The sequence below is a fragment of the Ceratotherium simum genome, unplaced genomic scaffold (genome assembly GCF_057802395.1).
Source record: "Ceratotherium simum simum isolate JZ-2026a unplaced genomic scaffold, ASM5780239v1 HiC_scaffold_43, whole genome shotgun sequence".
Lineage (NCBI taxonomy): Eukaryota > Metazoa > Chordata > Mammalia > Perissodactyla > Rhinocerotidae > Ceratotherium > Ceratotherium simum.
In genome coordinates, this window is record NW_028261259.1 from 3,055,549 (window position 1) to 3,074,969 (window position 19,421).

The 19,421-nt window shown below is 37.7% G+C and overlaps 1 protein-coding gene and 1 pseudogene across 6 annotated transcripts in view; both read right to left on the reverse strand.

Moving 5' to 3' along the window:
* The window catches only part of LOC147911399 (uncharacterized), a 92,049-nt gene that overhangs the window by 47,909 nt on the left and 24,719 nt on the right, over positions 1-19,421 (reverse strand). The gene's annotated exons all lie outside the window — the stretch shown is intronic.
* On the reverse strand, positions 9,557-12,722 carry LOC147911401 (small ribosomal subunit protein eS6 pseudogene; annotated as a pseudogene).

The window sequence follows — 19,421 nt, forward strand, 5'->3', positions numbered from 1 at the left end:
TTCCAAAAAAATCTGGCTGTTTCCCTCTTCCCATGCACAGATACCTTGGTAAAGGGTCCCAGGTCACTTTCAGAAGGGCAAAGAGGAAGATTTACAGTATACTATGTTGGCAGGGTTATAGCATTCTTCCTCAAAGGGACCCCACTCATATCTCAATTTCGAATATCTATTCCTGCACCAGTACCAAACTGTTTCTATTAATACAGCCTTATAATGTGTCTTGAAAATTGATAAGGCAATTCCTAATATATTCAAAGATTGTTTTGGCATTCCTTTTTTTTTTTTTTTTGGAAGATTGGCCCTGAGCTAACATCTATTGCCAATCTTCCTCTTTTTTCTTGAGGAAGATTGTCCCTGAGCTAACATCTGTGCCAACGTTCCTCTATTTTGTGTATGGGATGCTGCCACGGCATGGCTTGATGAGCAGTGTGTAGGTCCGCGCCCAGGATCTGAATCCTCGAACCCCAGGTCGTTGAAGCAGTGTGCAAGAACTTAACCACTATGCCACTGGGCCGGCCCCATATTTTGGCATTCTTATATATTTGCTTGTCCTAATGAATTTTGGAATCCATTTGGCAAAATCCACACACACAAAAATTCTATTAGCATTTTTATTGAGATTGTTTGGATTTATAAATTAATTCAGGGAACACAGAAATTTTTCATAACATTAAGTTATCCCGTCAGTGAACATGATATATCTACTTATTTGGCCATTTTATATCTTTTATTAAATTCTATAATTTTCTCAGTAGAAGTCTTGTACATTTTTGTTAGTTTTAGTCCTAATCGGTCTCACATAAAAAATTTAAAACTTTTATGGACTCACATTCTCATCCAGCTATTTCCCTTTCCACTTTATAGCCAAACATCTTGAAAGAGTTGTCTACACTACATGTTTCCATTTACTCATCTCACTTCCTCTTAAACATAAAGCAATTTGGATTCAATGAGCTCCACTTCATCAAAACTGCTCAGTCACTGATGACACACACAACTTTAAAAATCCACAAGTTTTTTCCTGACCCTTATCTTGCTTGATTTTTAAAAAATTTATATGTTTTCACTTTCAGTTTCCAGTTCTGCTCGTAAGGAGCTTGGAAGTTACCGCTCCATCCTGATAACAAGTAAAAAGCTGAACAGACTGAAAAATCAACAAACAACTATTCTTGGATCCATAAGACAGGGGAGGACACAGGGTAAACTGCTGCCCCCAAGAGTAGAGAGATGCACAAGCAAATACAGAGAGCCGCAGCTTACCAGAGCAGAGACTCGTGCGCAGAAACCACCTCCAGAACCAGTGCCAGGGTAGGAAAACCTGAACTGTAATGGACAGATTGGTGAAGGCTCAGTGTGGACAACTCTGAAAGTTAAGAACTCTGGGGTGATCCAGTCATAGAGGGGCCCCCAGAACATTGTGAGATTTACCTCCAGGAGCTTGACTAGGTTCCCACAGTAAATATCTGAGAAAAATCCCCTTGTGCTCCTGGCAGGAGGAGGGGAAAAGGAACCATTCTGAAATACTCCAGAGCACTCTGTTCTTCTTAACAAGGCCCACCCTCAGGGAAAACTGCCTAACAAGAGCTTAACCTACTGGAGTATTATCAGAGCCTAACTGACCTAGGGGAGGGGAAATACCCAACTCCAGCCCACTCTAGCCATCCTGTCTCACCTAAGGGGGCAAAAAAAAACCTGAAAAACAGTCATGAAGTTCACAGTGCAGAGGCATAGGCTCACTGAAAAACTGAGACCTAATCTTAGGACTATAGAATGCTTCCCTTCCCCAACACCTCACTGCCACATCACTAAAGGCCTATTTACAGCAGTTCCTTTTACCCAGTGCATCATATACAGCTATCAAGAAAATTTACCAGGCATATACCAAAACACAAAAAACATAATTTGAAGAGACAGAGTAAGTATCAAAATCAAACATGGCAAGGATGTTGGAATCATCAGACTGGGAATTTAAAACAACTGTGATTAATATGCTAAGAGCTCTAATGGATAAAGTAAACAGCATGCAAGAACAGATGGGTAATGTAAGCAGAGAGATGGAAACCCTAAGAAAGATTCAGAAAGAAATGCTAGCAATAAAAATCACTGTAACAGAAACGAAGAATGGCTTTGAGGAGCTTATTAGTAGGCCAGACATGGCTGAGGAAAGAATCTCTGAGCTAGAGGATATATCAATAGAATCCTTGAAAACTGTAGAGCAAAAAGAACAAAGACTGAAAAAAAAAAAGAACAGAATATCCAAGGACTGTGGGACAACTACAAAAGATGTAACATATGTGTAATGGGATTACCAGAAGGAGAAAAAAGAGAGAAAGGAACAGAAGAAATATTTGAAAAGATAATGACCATGAATTTTCCCAAATTAATGTCAGACACCAAACCACAGATCCAGGAAGCTCAAAGAATACTGAGCAAGATAAAAGCCCCCAAAAATTACACTTAGGTATATCTTCAAATTATAACCAAAAATAAAGAAAAAATCCTGAAAGTAGCCAGAGTATAAAAACATCTTACCTATAGAGGAACAAAGATGAGAATTACATCTAACTTCTCAGAAACCATGCAAGCAAGTAGAAAGTTGAGTAAAATATTTAAAGTGTTCAGAGAAAAAAACCCACCAACCCAGAATTCTATACTCTATGAAATTATTCTTCAAAAGTGAAGGAGAAATAAAGACTTTCTCAGGCAAACAAAAATTGAGGGACTATGTTGCCAATAGACCTGCTCTGCAAGAAATGTTAAAAGAGGTTCTTTAGAGAGAAGGAAAATAATATAGGTCAGAAATTCAGATCTACATAAAGAAAGGATGAGAGTTGAAGAAGGAATAACTGAAAGTAAACCAAAAACTCTTATTTTTCTTATTCTTAATGTATCTAACAGATAACAGTTTGTTTAAAATAACAATGTATTTGATTATGTACGCTTACTCATATGTATGCTTATGTGTGCTTACCTATAAGTGAAATGAATAACAGCAATGATACAAGGGATGGGAGTAAAGAATTAGGATTATTTTGTTATCATAAAATACTTATGCTACCCAGGAAGTAGTATAGTGTTATTTGAAAATGGACTTGGATTAGTTGTAAATATATATTGCACTCTAGGGTAACCACTAAAAAGTTTTAAAAAACTGCAACTGATATGCTAAGAAAGGAGAGAAAATGGAATCATACAAAATGCTCAATTAAAACCATAAAAGGCAGAAAAAGAGTGGAAGACAAAAACAAGAACAAAAAACAAAAGAAACAGGGGCCGGCCCAGTGGCGCAGCGGTTAATTGTGCGTGCTCTGCTGCGGCAGCTTGGGGTTCGCAGGTTCGGATCCCGGGCGCGCACCAACGCACCGCTTGCTAAACCATGCTGTGGCGGCGTCCCGTATAAAATAGAAGAGGATGGGCACGGATGTTAGCCCAGGGCCAGTCTTCCTCAAGAAAAAAGAGGAGGATTGGCATCGGATGTTAGCTCAGGGCTAGTCCTCCTCACAAACAAAAAAAAAACAACACACAAGAGAAACAAATAGAAAACAGTAATGAATATAGTAAGTTTACGTCAGCTATATCAAAAAACACTTTAAATGTCAATGATCTAAATGTACCAATTAAAAAACAGAGAACGTCAGAAGGGATCAAAAAACATGACCTAACTATATGTTGTCTACCAGAAACCCACTTTCAATACAAAGACACACATAGATTAAAAGTAAATGGGCAGAGAGAAATATACCATGCTAACAATAATCAAAACAAAGCAACAGTAGCTATAGTAATCTCAGACAGAGCAGACTTTAAAGTAAGGAAAGTTATCAGAGATAAATAAAAGCATTATATAATGATAAAGGGGTCAATTCTCAAAGAAAACATAACAATTCTGAACGTGCATGTGCCAGCAACAGAGTGTCAAACTATGTGAGGCAAAAACTGATAGAACTATAAGCAGAAATAGACAAATCCACTATAATAGTTGGCGACTTCAACACCCTTCTCTCAGAAATGGACAGATCTAGCAGGCAGAAAATCAGTAAGGACACAGTTGAACTCAACAGCATCATCAATCAACTAGATATAATTGACATCTATAGAGCGCTTCATCCAATGATAGCAGATTACACTTTCTTCTCAAGCTTGCATGGAGCATTCACCAAGATAGACCACATCCTGAGACATAAAACACCTTAACAAATTTAAAAAAATAGAAATCATACAATGCCTGCTTTCAGACCACAATGGAATTAAACTAGAAATCAATAATAACACTTTACATGTTTTAAATTTACATAATTCACTCTTTGTGATGTATATTTCTATGGATTTTGACAAATGCATAGAACTGTGTATACCATCACAGTCATGATCCAAAAAGTTTCATCACCCCAAAAATTCCTGCTTGCTGCCTCTTTGTGATCAACCCCTCTCCACACCCCACTCCTGGCAACCTCAGATTTGTCTTCTATCTCAATAGTTTAGCCTTTCCCAGAATGTCATATAAATGGAATCATACAATATGATGCCTTTGGGTTCTAGCTTCTTTCACTTAACAAAATACCTTTGAGATTCACACATGTTGTTGCATGAATCCATCAGGGTTACTTTCTCCCTTGTGTTGCTAAGTAGTATTCCAGTGTATAGATATACCACAAACTGTTGATTCATTTATTCACATTTGAGTTGTTTCCAAGTTTTAACAATTAAAAATAAAGCTGAAATAAACATGCGTGTACAGATTTTTGTGTGCACATAAGTTTTTAGTTCTCTTGGGTAAATATTTGGGAGTAAGACTGCTACTCCCATATAAGAATAAGTAAACATATAAGCACTGTATATGTTTAAATTTGTTTGTTAAAAAAACTATTAAACAGTTTTTCAAAGTGGCCATACTGTTTTATAGTCTTATCAGCAAAGCATGAGGATTCCAGTTGTTCCACATCTTTGTCAACACTTGGTAGTGTCAGGATTTTTTTTTTACCCTCTAATAGACGTATAGTGGTGTTTCATTGTGATTTTACTTTGTGTTTCCATCATGAGTATTGGCATCTTTTCATATGCTTATTTACCATCAATATGTCTTCTTGAGTAAAGTGTCAGTTCAAAACTTATGTTTATGTTTTTTGAGTTATTTCTTGTTGAATTTTGTGAATTCTTTATATTCTGAATAAAAGTCTTATTTTATTGAGGTATAATTGATATATAACATTATATTAGTTTCAGGTGTATAAAATAATGATTTGCTATTTGTATATATTGGGAAATGATCACCACAATAAGTCTAGTTAACATCTGTCACCATGCATAGTTACAAAATTTTTTCTTGTGATGAGAACTTTGAAGATTTACTCTCTTAGCAACTTTCAACTATGCGGTACAGTATTAACTATAGTTATTATGCTGTACATTACATCCCCACTACTTATTGATTTTATAACTGGAAATTTGTACCTTTTGATCTCCTTCACTCACTTTGCCCACCCCCCACCCCTCAACTTTGGCAACCAGCAATCTGTTCTCTGTAGGCATGAGCTTGTTTTTTTGTTTGTTTGTTTTAGATCCCACATGTAAGTAAAATCCTACAGTATTTGTCTTTCTCTGTCTGACTTATTTCACTTAGCATAATGCCCTCAAGGTCCATCCACGTTGTCATAAATGGCAAGATTTCATTCCTTTTTATGGCTGAATAATATTTCAGTGTATATATACACCACATTTTCTTTACCCATTCATCCATCAGTGGACACTTAGTTTGTTTCCATGTCTTGGCCACTGCAAATAATGCTGCAATGAACATGCAATGAATATGAAGTCTTTTGTCAGAAATGAGACTTCTAAATATTTTCTCTCAGTCTGTAGGTTTATCTTTTCCTTCTCTTAACAGTGATTGTTTCAGAACAAAAAGTTTTAATGTTTATAATTGCTCACGTTTTGGCAGCATTTGACATTGGCTTTCTCATCCTTCAAGACTCAGTTTCAGGAGGCCTACCTGAATTAGGCTCCTCCAGCTCCTTTATCTTAGCAAATTTCTATCATCTTACCCTATACATTTTCTTTATGGCACCTCTCACAAACTGTAATTATTTTATTCATTTATTATGTTTATTATCTGTATTCCCCACTACATTATAAGCTCCGTGAGGAATGGGGGCTGCATCTGCTTTTTCACTAGTACTATCAATGACTAATACAGCGCCTGGCAAATAACTATGGAAAGGAAGGAAACAAGGAGAGAAAGAAGGAAGGCACAAAGGAAGAAAAGGAAAATCTTGAAGGAGAGGTCCAAGATTATTCTGAGAATTCAACTTCAAGAAACTAGCTAATTGTTATGATTTAAATGGAAATAGAAAATACAGGATTGAACAGCAACTCCCCACTTCCAGCCCACCCCCCATCAGCCCTTGGCAACCACCATTTTACTTTCTGTTTCTATGAGTTTGACTACTTTAGATACCTTATATAAGTGGAATCATGCAGTATTTGTCCTTCTGTGACTGACTTATTTCACTTAGCATAATGTCCTCAAGGTTCATCCATATTGTAGCATATGATAGCATTCCCTTCTTTTTTAAGGCTGAATAATATTCCATTGTATGTATGTACCACATTTTCTTTATTCATTCATCTGTTAATGAACATGTAAGTTGTTTCCACCTCTTGCCTATTGTAAATAATGCTGCAATGAACATGGGAACGCAAAATATCTTTGAGATTCTGTTTTCAATTCTTTTAAATAAATATCCAAAAGTAGGATGTCTGGATCATATGGTTGTTCTAATTTCAATTTTTTGAGGAACCTCATACTGTTTTCCGTAGTGGCTGCACCATTTTAACTACCATCAACAGTGCACAAGTGTTCCAATTTTTCAACATCCTTACCAACACTTGTTATTTTCTGTTTTTTTGACAATGGACATCCTAACAGGTGTGAGGTCATATCTCATTGTGGTTTTGATTTGCATCTCCCTGATAGTTAGTGATGTTGAGCATTTTTCGTATACCTGTTGGCCATTTGTATGTCTTTTTTTGTTGTGAGGAAGATCAGCCCTGATCGGATGGCACCCTAACATCGGATGCCAATCCTCCTCTTTTTGCCGAGGAAGATTGGCCCTGGGATAACATCTGTGTCCATCTTCCTCTACTTTATATGGGACACCACCACAGCATGGCTTGACAAGCTGTGCGTCGGTGAGCTACCAGGATCCAAACCTGCAAACCCTCGGGCCGCCAAAGTGGAGCACGCACACTTAACCGCTGCGCCACCGGGCAGACCCCTGTATGTCTTCTTTGAAGAAAAGTCTATTCAAGTTTTTAGCCCACTTTTTAATTGGTTGTTAGTTTTTCGGCTATTGAGTTTTATGAGTTTCTTATGTATTTTAGATATTAACCCCTTATTGGATAACTGGTTTGCAAATATTTTCTCCCATTCTGTAGGTTGCCTCTTCATTCTGTTGATGGTTTCCTTTGCTGCACAGAAACTTTTCAGTTTGATGCAGTCTCACTTATCTATTTTTGCTTTTGTTGCCTGTGCTTCTGGTGATATGTAAGAACAAACCTTTTAGCAAGGTACTCCCGGCTTTCAAATTCTGGCCCCAGCCTGCCTTTCTTCTTGGAGCTTCACCATCACCCCACTGCACACCACAGTCCAGGCCACTGGACCACTCCCAGTCCCTGAGAATGCCACGCACATGTATGTGTCTCTGCATATCATCCTTTCTTCTTGGAATAGTCACCCTCTGCTGTCTATCCAGCAGGTGCAGTATTACAAAAGTCTCTGGTGGCTTTCCTGATCCTCTTCCTCCCAAGGAAGAATTAGTTGCATTCAGCTTTGGTTGGTCCCCTAGTGAAGTATGTACTAGAGTTGTTTACAAAATTGTTTCCTATTCTAGACTACATCCCAGAAATTAATATCTACCAGATAGTGTATGCTATTTTTTAAATAAATTTGGTCATTTTGTCTCGATTTCTTTATCTATAAAATGACAGTGCTTTTAAATTTGCTTGTCAATAATAACCAGCCGAAACTCATTTTTGAAATACAGATTCTAGGCTCCCCCCCATAGATTATGATTGCAGGGTTCCAGGAATTCATATTCGAAATGACCTCACTATGTGATTCTTATAATCAGGTATGTTTAAGAGAACTGAGTTAGATTACTCTAGGGCCCTACCCTGCTCTAAATTTTTTCCTTTTTTTGTCTATAATTTCTTACGGCATAGAAGAGAATAAAAGTGAAGGACAAAGGTGAAGGGCATGTTTTAAGATGACTAGCCAGAGTTTTGGTAACTGACACCCATCCCCTCTCCTTCAGTCCTTATTTTCAAGGGCAATTTTGAAATTTTAAGCCTGGTAAACATGTGGAAATATGATTAGAGTAAAGAGAAAGTAAGAGGAGAAACTGATTCGATGTATATATAAATTACAAAAATACCTTAGACAATTTTCCATCAATAATCAAAATAACACCTTACACCAGTACAATGCTTACAACTTGCAAAATACTTTCCACTTCCTTTATCTTTTTTACACTTTATAACCACACTGTAAGTTCAGCAGGTAAAAGCAGGACAGCGATCATTATTTCCATTTTATACAAATATTTTTTGAGTGCATATGTCATATGAGGAAAAAATAGAGTATTTCATATAGAAAAAGGCTATGATCTTCTATGCGTTTAAAAGAGGTAAAGTTCTCAAACTGTATATGCCCAGGTAAAGAGTTATTGGACTCAGTTGGAAAGATATATTATCCAGATATTTCAAGGCCATCGAAATCTTTTTTTCCCACCACCTATGCAGAGTTATTTAGGGAACTGCTATAAATGCCCTCTTGACTTTTCAAATTTGAAATAATTTCAGAATTACAGAAAAGTTGCAAAAATAGTAGTTTCCATATACCTTTCATCCAGCTTCCTCTAATGTTAACATTTTACATACCACAGTACAGTTATCAAAATCAGGAAATTAATATTGGTACAATACTAGTGACTAAACTACAGACTTTAAACATTTTTCCACTAAGGTCCATTTTCTGATGCAGGATCTAATCCAGGATCCCACATTGCATTTAGTTGTCAAGTCTCCTTAGTCTCCTTCAATCTGAGATAGTTCCTTGGTCTTTCTCTCTCTTTCGTGACCTTGACACTTTGGCAGAGATACTGGTGGAGTTATTTTGTCACATATCCCTCGATTTGGGTTTGTCTGATGCTTTCTCATGTTTAGATGAAGGTTATGTATTTTTGGCAAGAACACCACAGAAATGGCATTGTGCCCTTCTCAGAGCATAAAGTCAGGAGACATGGTGGTCTCTGCCAAGTTTCTCCATGTAATTATTCCCCTTCCCTTGTCATTAATAAATATCTTAGGGGAAATACTGAGACTATGCAAATATCCTGCTTCTCCTCAAACTTTTACCCACTAATTTTAGCATCCTTCAATATATTTTGCCTCTGATAATTATCACTATGGTGTTTGTCTAATGAAGATTTTCTTTCTTCTTCTTCTTTTTTTTTTTTTTTTTTGGATATCTGATCTTATTTGTTACTCTTAGAAAATTTCATTTTTGACTGGACTCAAACTTAGAGGTAGAAGCTCTCAGGACAGCCCCCGTCTCTTGGCAATCTGTTCCTGGTGTTTTTCTTTGGCCTCCTTCACTCTCTTGGCCAAAAGTTCAGCATATTCTGCAGCTCTTCCTTGTTTTTCTTAGTACACTGTTTCTTCAGAGCAATAGGCCGCCGTTTGTGTTGCAAGACACGTGGAGTAACAAGATGCTGAATCTTGGGTGCTTTGGTCCTAGGTTCTTACCTTCTTTGTCTAGGGGCTTTCTCACAACATTCTAGCGGACATCATCCTCTTTAGAGAGATTGAAAAGTTTGCGGATTCTGCTAGCTCTTTTGAGCCCCACACGACGAGTCACAGTAGTATCAGTGAGTCCAGAAATATCCTTCTCCCCTTTTTTCACAATGAACAAGTTGAGAACACTCAGATTGGCAACCACAATGCAACCCCGAACAGATTTGCGCTTTCTTTCTCCAGTCCTCCTCCGTCTGTAACAGGAATGCCCCTCACTCAATAGCAGGCAGACACGGCCATGGGTCAAGACACCCTGCTTGATGGGGAAACCCTGCTTGTCATTCCTACCATTGATTCGGACCACATAACCCTTCCACTCTTCACCCAGAGCGTCAGCAGCAACTTCTGTGGCCGTACGCTTCTCACAAAATGTACAAAGTTGGCATTCATCGTCCACTTCCATGAGTTTCTGGCAGCCAATGACTGGGAAAGAGATGTTCAGCTTCATCCTGAAGCAGCCGACTACCTCCGAGGCACCACAAAAAATGGCTAATGAAGACTTTCAATTTTCCTCATTCCTCTATATATATTAGTTGGAATTTTTCTCTAAGGAGAAGCTATCCCTTCTCTCTCAATTATTTATTCATTCATTTGTGCCCTTCATTTTTGCTTGTGTGTTCCCTCTGTTTCCCTTCTTTGCCAGGCCAGTAGGAATTTAGCAAAGCAATAGATAAAAACAAATATCATTTAAAAAGACAACTCCCAAAGTATTTTCAAATTTTTTTCACTATCCTGTCTAGCCAGATGGACTAGTCAAACAACAAAAAACTTAGATTAAGATCAGACACACAAACAACATTGATCAAAGCAACATGAATCCATAAGAAACAAACTGACCAAAAAAAAGACAAAAGTCCTTACTCACTGACTGTGTGTGGTATCTTAGGGGCAAAAATTAAATCAATGCATTTTGACAACCAATGTTCATTTTGTTTGTCTCCAACTCTCTAACCGGGTAAAGTTTCTAAATAAAAGAAGAGGCTAATTGCTTTATTTCAAAATGGATAGTGGTTTTTAATGGTTAATTTCTGCTTGGGGCTTTTTCTCTCCAACCAGGACATCTATTATTCTTCAGAGAACAAAACAGAAAATAAATTATTGGTACCGAAGTACTATGAATATTGATACCATCAGATGTTTCTACCCTAAGAAAGATTATTTCCACATCTATCATCAACGAAATGTTTTGCAAAACAGGTTGTTTTTCCAACAGATTGGTGTATGGTGAATCAAAAAAGTTTGCATGTGAGGAGAATAAGCATTGATTCTAGAAATGAGCCACAATCTCTTGGGTGGCCTAAGAACAAGTTACCAAACTTGACTAGACCTGAAATGATGATAGTTTTTACCTACCTCATTAAGAGATGTCAGACATTAATTAATGTTCATAATGGGCTTGAGATCTGTGATTAAATCTGTTATCCTTGATGGAAAACAGAGCCATTCAACCACTGAGGAGCAGTAAACAAATCAGGGGGATATATAGTCCATGGAAAGAAATACTGAAGAGTGAAAAGTTAGTCAAGAATGAGGAGTCGGGGCTGGGACAAGAACCCCTTTTGGTGTGTAAGTATTCGTGCATTGTTATTCTTCATGGAATTAAGAAATACACCTCTCTGATGTCTCAATATGCGGACTCTTCTTCGCCACACTAAGGTTCTTAACCTTTTGCATGTCATGGATATTTTTAACACTTCAGTGAAGCCACAGACCTCTTCTCATAATGCTTTTTAAATACATTAAAAAGTATGTAGGATTATGAAAGAAACCAATTTTATTAAGGCACAGTTATCATAATGTTTTTAAAAATTTAGTCTTAGAATTATATGTATGCTTCTTTATTAAATTAGATGAGATCCAATAGCAGTCTAATGACTACCATAATTTCAAAGTTGTGATGGTTGTAAACAACATTTCAAGATATTTGCAACAACTCTAATGTGATATAAAAATATCTGTGTTTTCTGTTAGTGATAAGGTTAGAGGAACTGCTCTTATTATTGCGGTTTGTTGCCTACATTTATAATTTTTAAATTGCTAAGTTTTAGTTGGAAGTTACTGAAAATAATGATGTATTATTTTTCCCATCCAATTTCACGGACCCTCTAAATTTTATCCATGGGCTTCTTGGGGTATTTGGATCTCAGGTTAAGAAACTCAGTTCTAAACCTATCCTGGAAACCCTCCGATAGCCAAATACTTGATATTATTTCTCCAAGTGCAATCAGGTGATCATAGCTATGGAGTGTTTATTAAAAATGCAAATCTCTTGACCTTTTCCTAGGCCTGCCGAATCGGTATTTTTAACAAGCATTCAAGTGACTGATATACACACTAAAGTTTGAGAACTGCTTCAAAGGTGGTTACATCAATACTTATCTTCAATAGAATCACAATTATCAAGCCACAGATTCTTAAATATTAGTTTGAGGTATTATAATATGGTATAATATTATAATATGGTAGGTCTGGAAGGGGCCTAGAAATTTCAATTTTTTAATAGGCCTTTCAAATATTGTGATGATATGTTCTCAACTCCATTATGAGAAATATTCCTAAACGAAGACACTAAAAGTCAAAGTATAAAATCTGCCCAGGAATGAGAGGAACCCAATCAGGAGCTTTCAATCAGAATCATCATCACAATACTCCACTACCCTTTCCTTTTCTGCACCAGTTAATACCCTTCAAAAGAAAATCTTTAGATAGAAGAATTAAATATGGAATCAATGCATTGTATCACAAAAGATACAAAAGGTGAGTGACATTCTCTGTAACTTTTAACATCATGCTTTAAACTGGTAGGCAAAAATTACATTTGTCATCAACAACAAGAAAAGCAGGAAAACAGAGTAAAAGCGCTGCAGAAGATCTAAAGATCATCTTGAGTTTCAACTACTTCCTTTATTCTTCTGCCTCACAAATCTTTATCCCTATCCCAAAAATTCTCTGTAATTTGAGCTTCAGACCAGTAGATCCAATTGTCTACTAAACATTTACCCCTGCATACCACAGACAACTCAGACACGACAACCAAAACTGAACTCATCACATTCCTCTGCAGAATGGCTTTCTCTTTCATATTGTTGGTCTTGGGTATTGGTACCATCTAGCAAGATATTCAGAAATTGTCCTAGACATCGCCCATTTCTCACTAAGTTTTCCTTTGCTAGGGGACACTTTTGGAGTGATGATCAGTGTTAAAGCTCCAGCAGTGACCTAGTGCTCTTCGTGTCTGCATTTCTGGAGTGCCAACCTCCAATGTGGCTGATGTCGTAAGATTGACATAGTGATTGGAAGAGTCCTTCTTAGACAGGTCTCATGCCCCAAACTAACTCCAAAAACACAACTGCAGCCCGAGGAAGGCTTAGGAGATGTGGCTTACCCCAGCTCAGATTTCAGACTCTGAAAGAAACGCCTTTTATTTCTATGATTCATTTTTTCCTTGTATTTATGTTTTCCTGCCCTTCACTCCATTCAAGTAGTAAGACTTTGAGTTCTAAGTTTAGGGTGTAGTTCTTGGAGAATGCCCTCTCAGACTGCCTGTGATCTAGGCAAGAGAAATCCTTGGGGATTCACAGGGTCCTGGCTGAATGATGGAGGTTGGAGGCCAAAGACACCTAATAACATATGATTCGGAATTTGGAATTCTCATCACCAACATCTGGTGTAGGTAAGCTGAGCAAAGTGAGTACATAGAGAGGTTCAGGAGGTAAGATCACTGAAGAACCTCAAACCTGAAGGGCTGTTGCACTATTTATGGGTAAATCCCCCTAAGAAGAGCAAGGCTACTGCACCAGGACAGGATCTAGTAAGTGGACCATGGTCTTGATGAAGACAAAGATTCAGTTCTAAAGTAGTGGGCTGATCTCAAGACAGAGCCTCAGTGTGTAAACTTCTGATCCAGTCATATTGCTAGACTGCTCTGTGCTCTTCACTCCAGGATCGATTTTCCTTTTCATCCCATTCCTCAGTCAGGGCAGAAAGAGTAATATGTAACTCCACAGGAAAGAGAGCAAATTCCTGCTGGAGCAGAAAAACAGGTGGCGGAAAAGAATGTCTGCATCACTATGAGAGGATCATTTTAACCAAGGCCATGTGGTTTCAACGCTGACAAAAGGTGAGATTTGGGGAATGACACACGGCAGAGATAATCTGCTTCTCAACGGGCCCCTGCATGTAGAGGGGTAGGAAGTGCTGAGAGCAGCAGCAGGAACAAACAAAGCTGGTTCCGCTGGGATCAAAGCAGCTCACAGAGTGGGGTCTATGTCACTGAGCACGGGCCACCCTCAATTCAGGATTGTGAGGCCAAAACAATGGGAACCTTATGGGACAACAGGAACAATTCAAAAAAGAAAGACGAGGAGGATCCCAGGAAAGGCCTACATCATGGAGGTGCAAACCTTGCAGTCACTGGTAGTGGACCCTGAACAACAGACAGGAATGGATTGGTCTCCTGGTGCAGTTGGAACCAAAAAGTCTTTATTTATTATTTTATTTTATTTTATTTTTCATACTGATGCCTTTTCATTTTTTTAAAGATTGGTCCTAAGCTAACATCTCTTGCCCATCTTCCTCTTTTTTTTAATCTTTTTCTCCCCAAAGCCCCAGTATATAGTTGTATATCCTAGTTGTAGGTCCTTCTAGTTCTTCTATGTGGGACACCACCCCAGCATGGCTTGTTGAGCTGTGAGCAGGTCTGCGCCCAGGATTCGAACCAGCGTACCCCAGGTCCCTGAAGTGGAGCGTGCAAACTTAACTGCTATGCCACTGGGCCAGGCCCTTTTTTATTTTATTTTATTTTATTTATTTTATTTTATTTTAATTTAATTTAATTTTATTTTATTTTATTATTTTATTTTTCTGACTACTCCCTCACCCCAGAAAATACCAGTGCTCTTTTGGCGTATGGCTGGTAGCAGTAATTGGATCTAGACCTGCTTTCTCAAATCCAGTAGGCACTAACCACATGTAGCTATTGAGCACTTGAAATGTGGTTAGTCTGAATTGAGAGATTCTTTACATATAAAATATCTATCGAATTTCAAAAACTTAGTACAAAAAAATGTAAAATATCTCATTAATTTTTATATTAACTACATGTTGAAAATATACTATTTTGGAGACATTGCTTTAAATAAATATATCACTAAAATTAATTTCATCTGTTTCTTTATTCTTTTTTAATGTAACTGTTAGAAAATTCAAAATTACATATATGGCTTGCATTATTTCTCCATTGGACAGTGTTGATCTAGACCAAGACATACCTTGGTTCCACGGCCATTGTTCTTTTTGTATGTGCTAAGGAACTAGAATTTAACCAATGATTCTAAAACTTAGTGTGTTTAAAAATCATCTGGGGAACATAAGAAAATGTCTTTCTTGCCTCCACCCTCCTAGCAAGATTCTAACTATTGCATTTGGGATGTAGACAATGAATTCGTATTTTCAACCAGTTCCCTAGGAGATTCTGATACAGGAAGTCCTCTGACCGTACCTTGAGAAATGTTGGCTTAGGGTGAACAGCACTGCACTGATCATGTTTGATTCTAGGATGTTCTTCTCTTTTTCTAAATTTTGTGGGTGGGAGAAGCTGCTGTGATAATCTCATGTTCGTGCTGACTCTCTGAAACTTGGGCTAAGTACATCCAATGATGGTTTTAGGATTGGATTAACCAAACTTTAAAAATGCTAAAACCTTTACCTCAGATTTAGTGGAAGATGGCCCAGGATACAGCTGCAGAGGAGAAATCTCAGGCTGCAGTGAGGGCCCTGAATTAGTTCCCTTGTATATGAGAATGTAAGAACTGAAAAGAAAATGTGCATGGGTGCAGGCAAGAAGGAGGGAGGCATGCAAGAGGGCCTGAGACACTGGATCCTATATTGAAGCTTTGACTTCTCTGTAGGAACAAGGGGTTGGCTTGATGCTGGGAAGAGATTTATATTACTAAAATGTATACGGTGTATTCACAAAATGACTAACATTATGTGCTGAAGTCAACAAGGGCTCACTGCATACCATGTGGTTAAGAGATGGATTTTGGAGCTAGACCATCTGAGTTCTAATAGTATCTCTGCCTTGGGCAAGTCTTTTAACCTCTTTGCTTTTCTTTAAAATAGCAAAAATAATTGTACTTACCCATAAATTTGTTGTGAGAATTAAGTGATCTGATACATGTAGAAAATACAGAATTGTGTCCGGCACATAAGAGCTATATGAATGTTAGGTATTATTCTTGTATTCCAGGGTGGTGAAATTTGCTGGGCAATATAGAGCTAAAGATACTTTACAATAAGGAAAGGAACAGAAGGAGACCACTTTACCTATTGCAGACAGCAAGAGGAAGCAGCAAGTGCAAATGCTTGGAGAGGACAGGGAAGTTGCACAAATACTGATCTTACTCGGCTTACGACGGGGTTACGACTCGATAAACCCATCGTAAGTTGAAAATATCATAAGTCGAAAATGCATTTAATACATCTTACCTACCAAACATCATAGCTTAGCCTAGCCTACCTTAAATGTGCTCAGAACCCTTACATTAGCCTACAGTTGGGCAAAATCATCTAACACAGAGCCAATTTTATAATAAAGTGTTGAATATCTCATGTAGTTTATTGAATACTTACTGAAAGTGAAACAAAATGGTTGTGTGGGTACAGAATGGTTGTGAGTGTGTCAGTTATTTACCCTTGTGATCGCGTCGTTGACTGGGAGCTGCGGCTCGCTGCTGCTGCCCAGCATCACAAGCGAGTACCGTTCGGCATATTGCTAGCCCGGGAAAAGATCAAAATTCAAAAATCGAAGTATAGTTTCTACTGAATGCATATCACTTTCACACCATCATATAGTCAAAAAATCACAAGTCGAACCATCATAAGTGGAGAACCGTTTGTATGTGTATAAGGTATACTGGGAGATGAGGAGAGAGAGCAATAAAATAGGAAATAATAGAATCTGAAAGAAGGAGTTGCCTTTTGTAGATTGGAGTAAGCATATCTAGCCTAATTTAAATATACATTCAAATTCAGTATTTACTTATTAAAAGTGCAAGCCAAATATAAAAAATATCTTTGGGTCAGATTACCCTAAGGGGCTAGCTCCCAGTCCCAGCCACATGTGCAGTTTCCAGAGTTGTCATGCGCCCTCTCAGTTAGAGTATTGTTCCTTCCTATTTCAGATGTTTCTGGGGGAAACTTCAGGCCTTGAGGAGGCTGAATGGCCCATCTCTGGATGATGTCGGGGAGCTGTGGTGAGGATTATGTGCAGTTAAGGCATTTCTGATACTCTGCGATCTCCCTCAAATGGAGCAGCAACACCCCAAGTGTTAAGACCATGTGGGTTAAGAGGAGGAGGACAAAATAGCAGCTACTATCCGCTGTGTACTTGAGGGAACTCAAGGTGTTTCTTGCTTCACTTCGCCTCCAAAGGAGGGCAAGGAGAGATAAAAACAAAAGTAGGCAACAACGCTGGGGGCTGGCGTTCCTAATGCGACAAGTGAAAAGGTTAAAGCAGTACTTTCTCAAGCTTTTTCAGCTTATGTCACGGCCCGAGGCAGCTGGCGTGGAGTCCCAGCTGCCGGGCTTCTATCCCCCCACCTGCCCCAAAGGCACACTTCTGACCCTTTCGTTGGAGAAGGACTATTTAAAGTCCCAGGAATACACGTGGTGTCACATCTGGCTTTTCCTCACTCAGTTTTTCTCTAAGAAACTTGCTTCCTTTATGGATAAAAGGCAGATGGCCCCAGGGCATCTCCTAATTGGGAAGGTGGTTTCCCCTTTTCTTTCTTCTCTTCTTCTATTCCTAAACCTTCCCTTTTATTAAAGGTCACGTGGGGAAAGAGATAAAAGAAGATTATTTGAGCTTTCTGTTCTTGGTCTTCAAGAAAAACATTTTTTCTGCTTATGATACACTTTGCTTGGGGTTGTTCTTCCTAAGCTCTTCTTACCATCTATAAGCCCCTCAAGAGCCCAAATTAGTATGTGGACTTAAGAGAAAGTGGCCAAGGGTGACAGGTGGACATTTGGAAAGTGTGGAAAGATGTAGACCCAGAGCAAAAGGAAAGCAAAGCTGCCTCAGCAAAACACAAAACTGAGAATCATAGCACTGACCTCCATCTGCCAAGAACTAGAATCATTGTATTTAATATTAATTAAATACACTCATATAACTGGAAAGTTTAGTTGCCCCAGGTTTCAGATATTCAGAAGTATTAAGCATGGGAATGGGGTGGTTATAGAAAACTTCAATAGTATTCCATAAAATCAGTCACAGTGGTAGCTCTCCTAATTGACATTTACTTAACTCCTCACTCCCACTGGCTGACTGACGCCCCGTGGTCTGATGAATCTTACCCTGAGGCTCCTTTCTAGTGCCTCCTAGTATGCTACTCTCCCAGATGAGTTGCGAGATTTCTAAGAGTTATATATGTGTTACCCAACCTATTTAAGCCAACTGTGCTTATTAGTATAATCACTTAATTTAATAAAATATTTATTCTTATTAAATTATAAATGAATATTAATATTTTAATATTTTTAAATTTAATACAATATTTTCCATTTTATTAAGTTATAAATAAATGCCAAAATATAACAGCAAAATTTAAAACCAAAGAAATACGAATGTGAAAAGAAAGATTTATATCTATAAAAACTAAATTTAATGCCTTGTAAAGCCTCAATAAAGGTGAGTCACTTTTAAAATGTTGCTGTCAAATTAGTGTTCAAGGCAACTGTAAAAATTGGGGGGAAAGTCTTAAAAGTCTAAAAAGGCTGCACTCAAATTGCTTTATAAGTATCATCAACTCCTATTTCACTTTAAACAAACAGAAACTAGAAATCAGAAATGAGGCAATTTGTGTATTCCATCACGCCATTTTGAGTATTTTTTCATGCCAGAAAGAATATATCAGGAGACTTGTACTCAAGGAAAATTCATGAATAATGGACATTTATATATTTTAAGTAAAGATAAAATGTTTAAGATACGTTTGTACCATTTGTTTTTTATGATTTCCGAATCTTAACTGACTTTTTTGGTGTGAACCAAATAATTCTGGGTCATCTTTAGGTCCCAACTGCATGGTGGAAGATGGTTACTATTGAGTTTTTTTGAAATTTGTAACCGAATGTGTTTATGTAATTGCTTCATGGGATGGCATTGTTTTACTTCCAGGGAAAGAAATGACATCATATTACTGGAGGATATTTTCTAGTACCTACAAAATAATGTACAGGTGGTGAGAGGGGGACAAATAGGTAGGTGATGAGATAGCCTTCTCTGAACACCAATAAACCATAAGTTTTGAAACAGCCTTAAACAGCTAAATAGAATTTATTTGGAAGGGTTCTTTTTTGCATTTAACTTTTGTTATTTAATAATTATTTTCTTGTAATAAAATATCTCAATAATATTGCACAACAATTTTTATATCGAACCCTAATTTTAGTAAGTTTCTGTAGGAATTAGTGAAAATAAAGTTATTTATGTAAACTGAAACTTAAGATTTCCAGCACAAATTCACACTATTATTGGGGTTCATCAGGGTTTCATCAGGGATGCA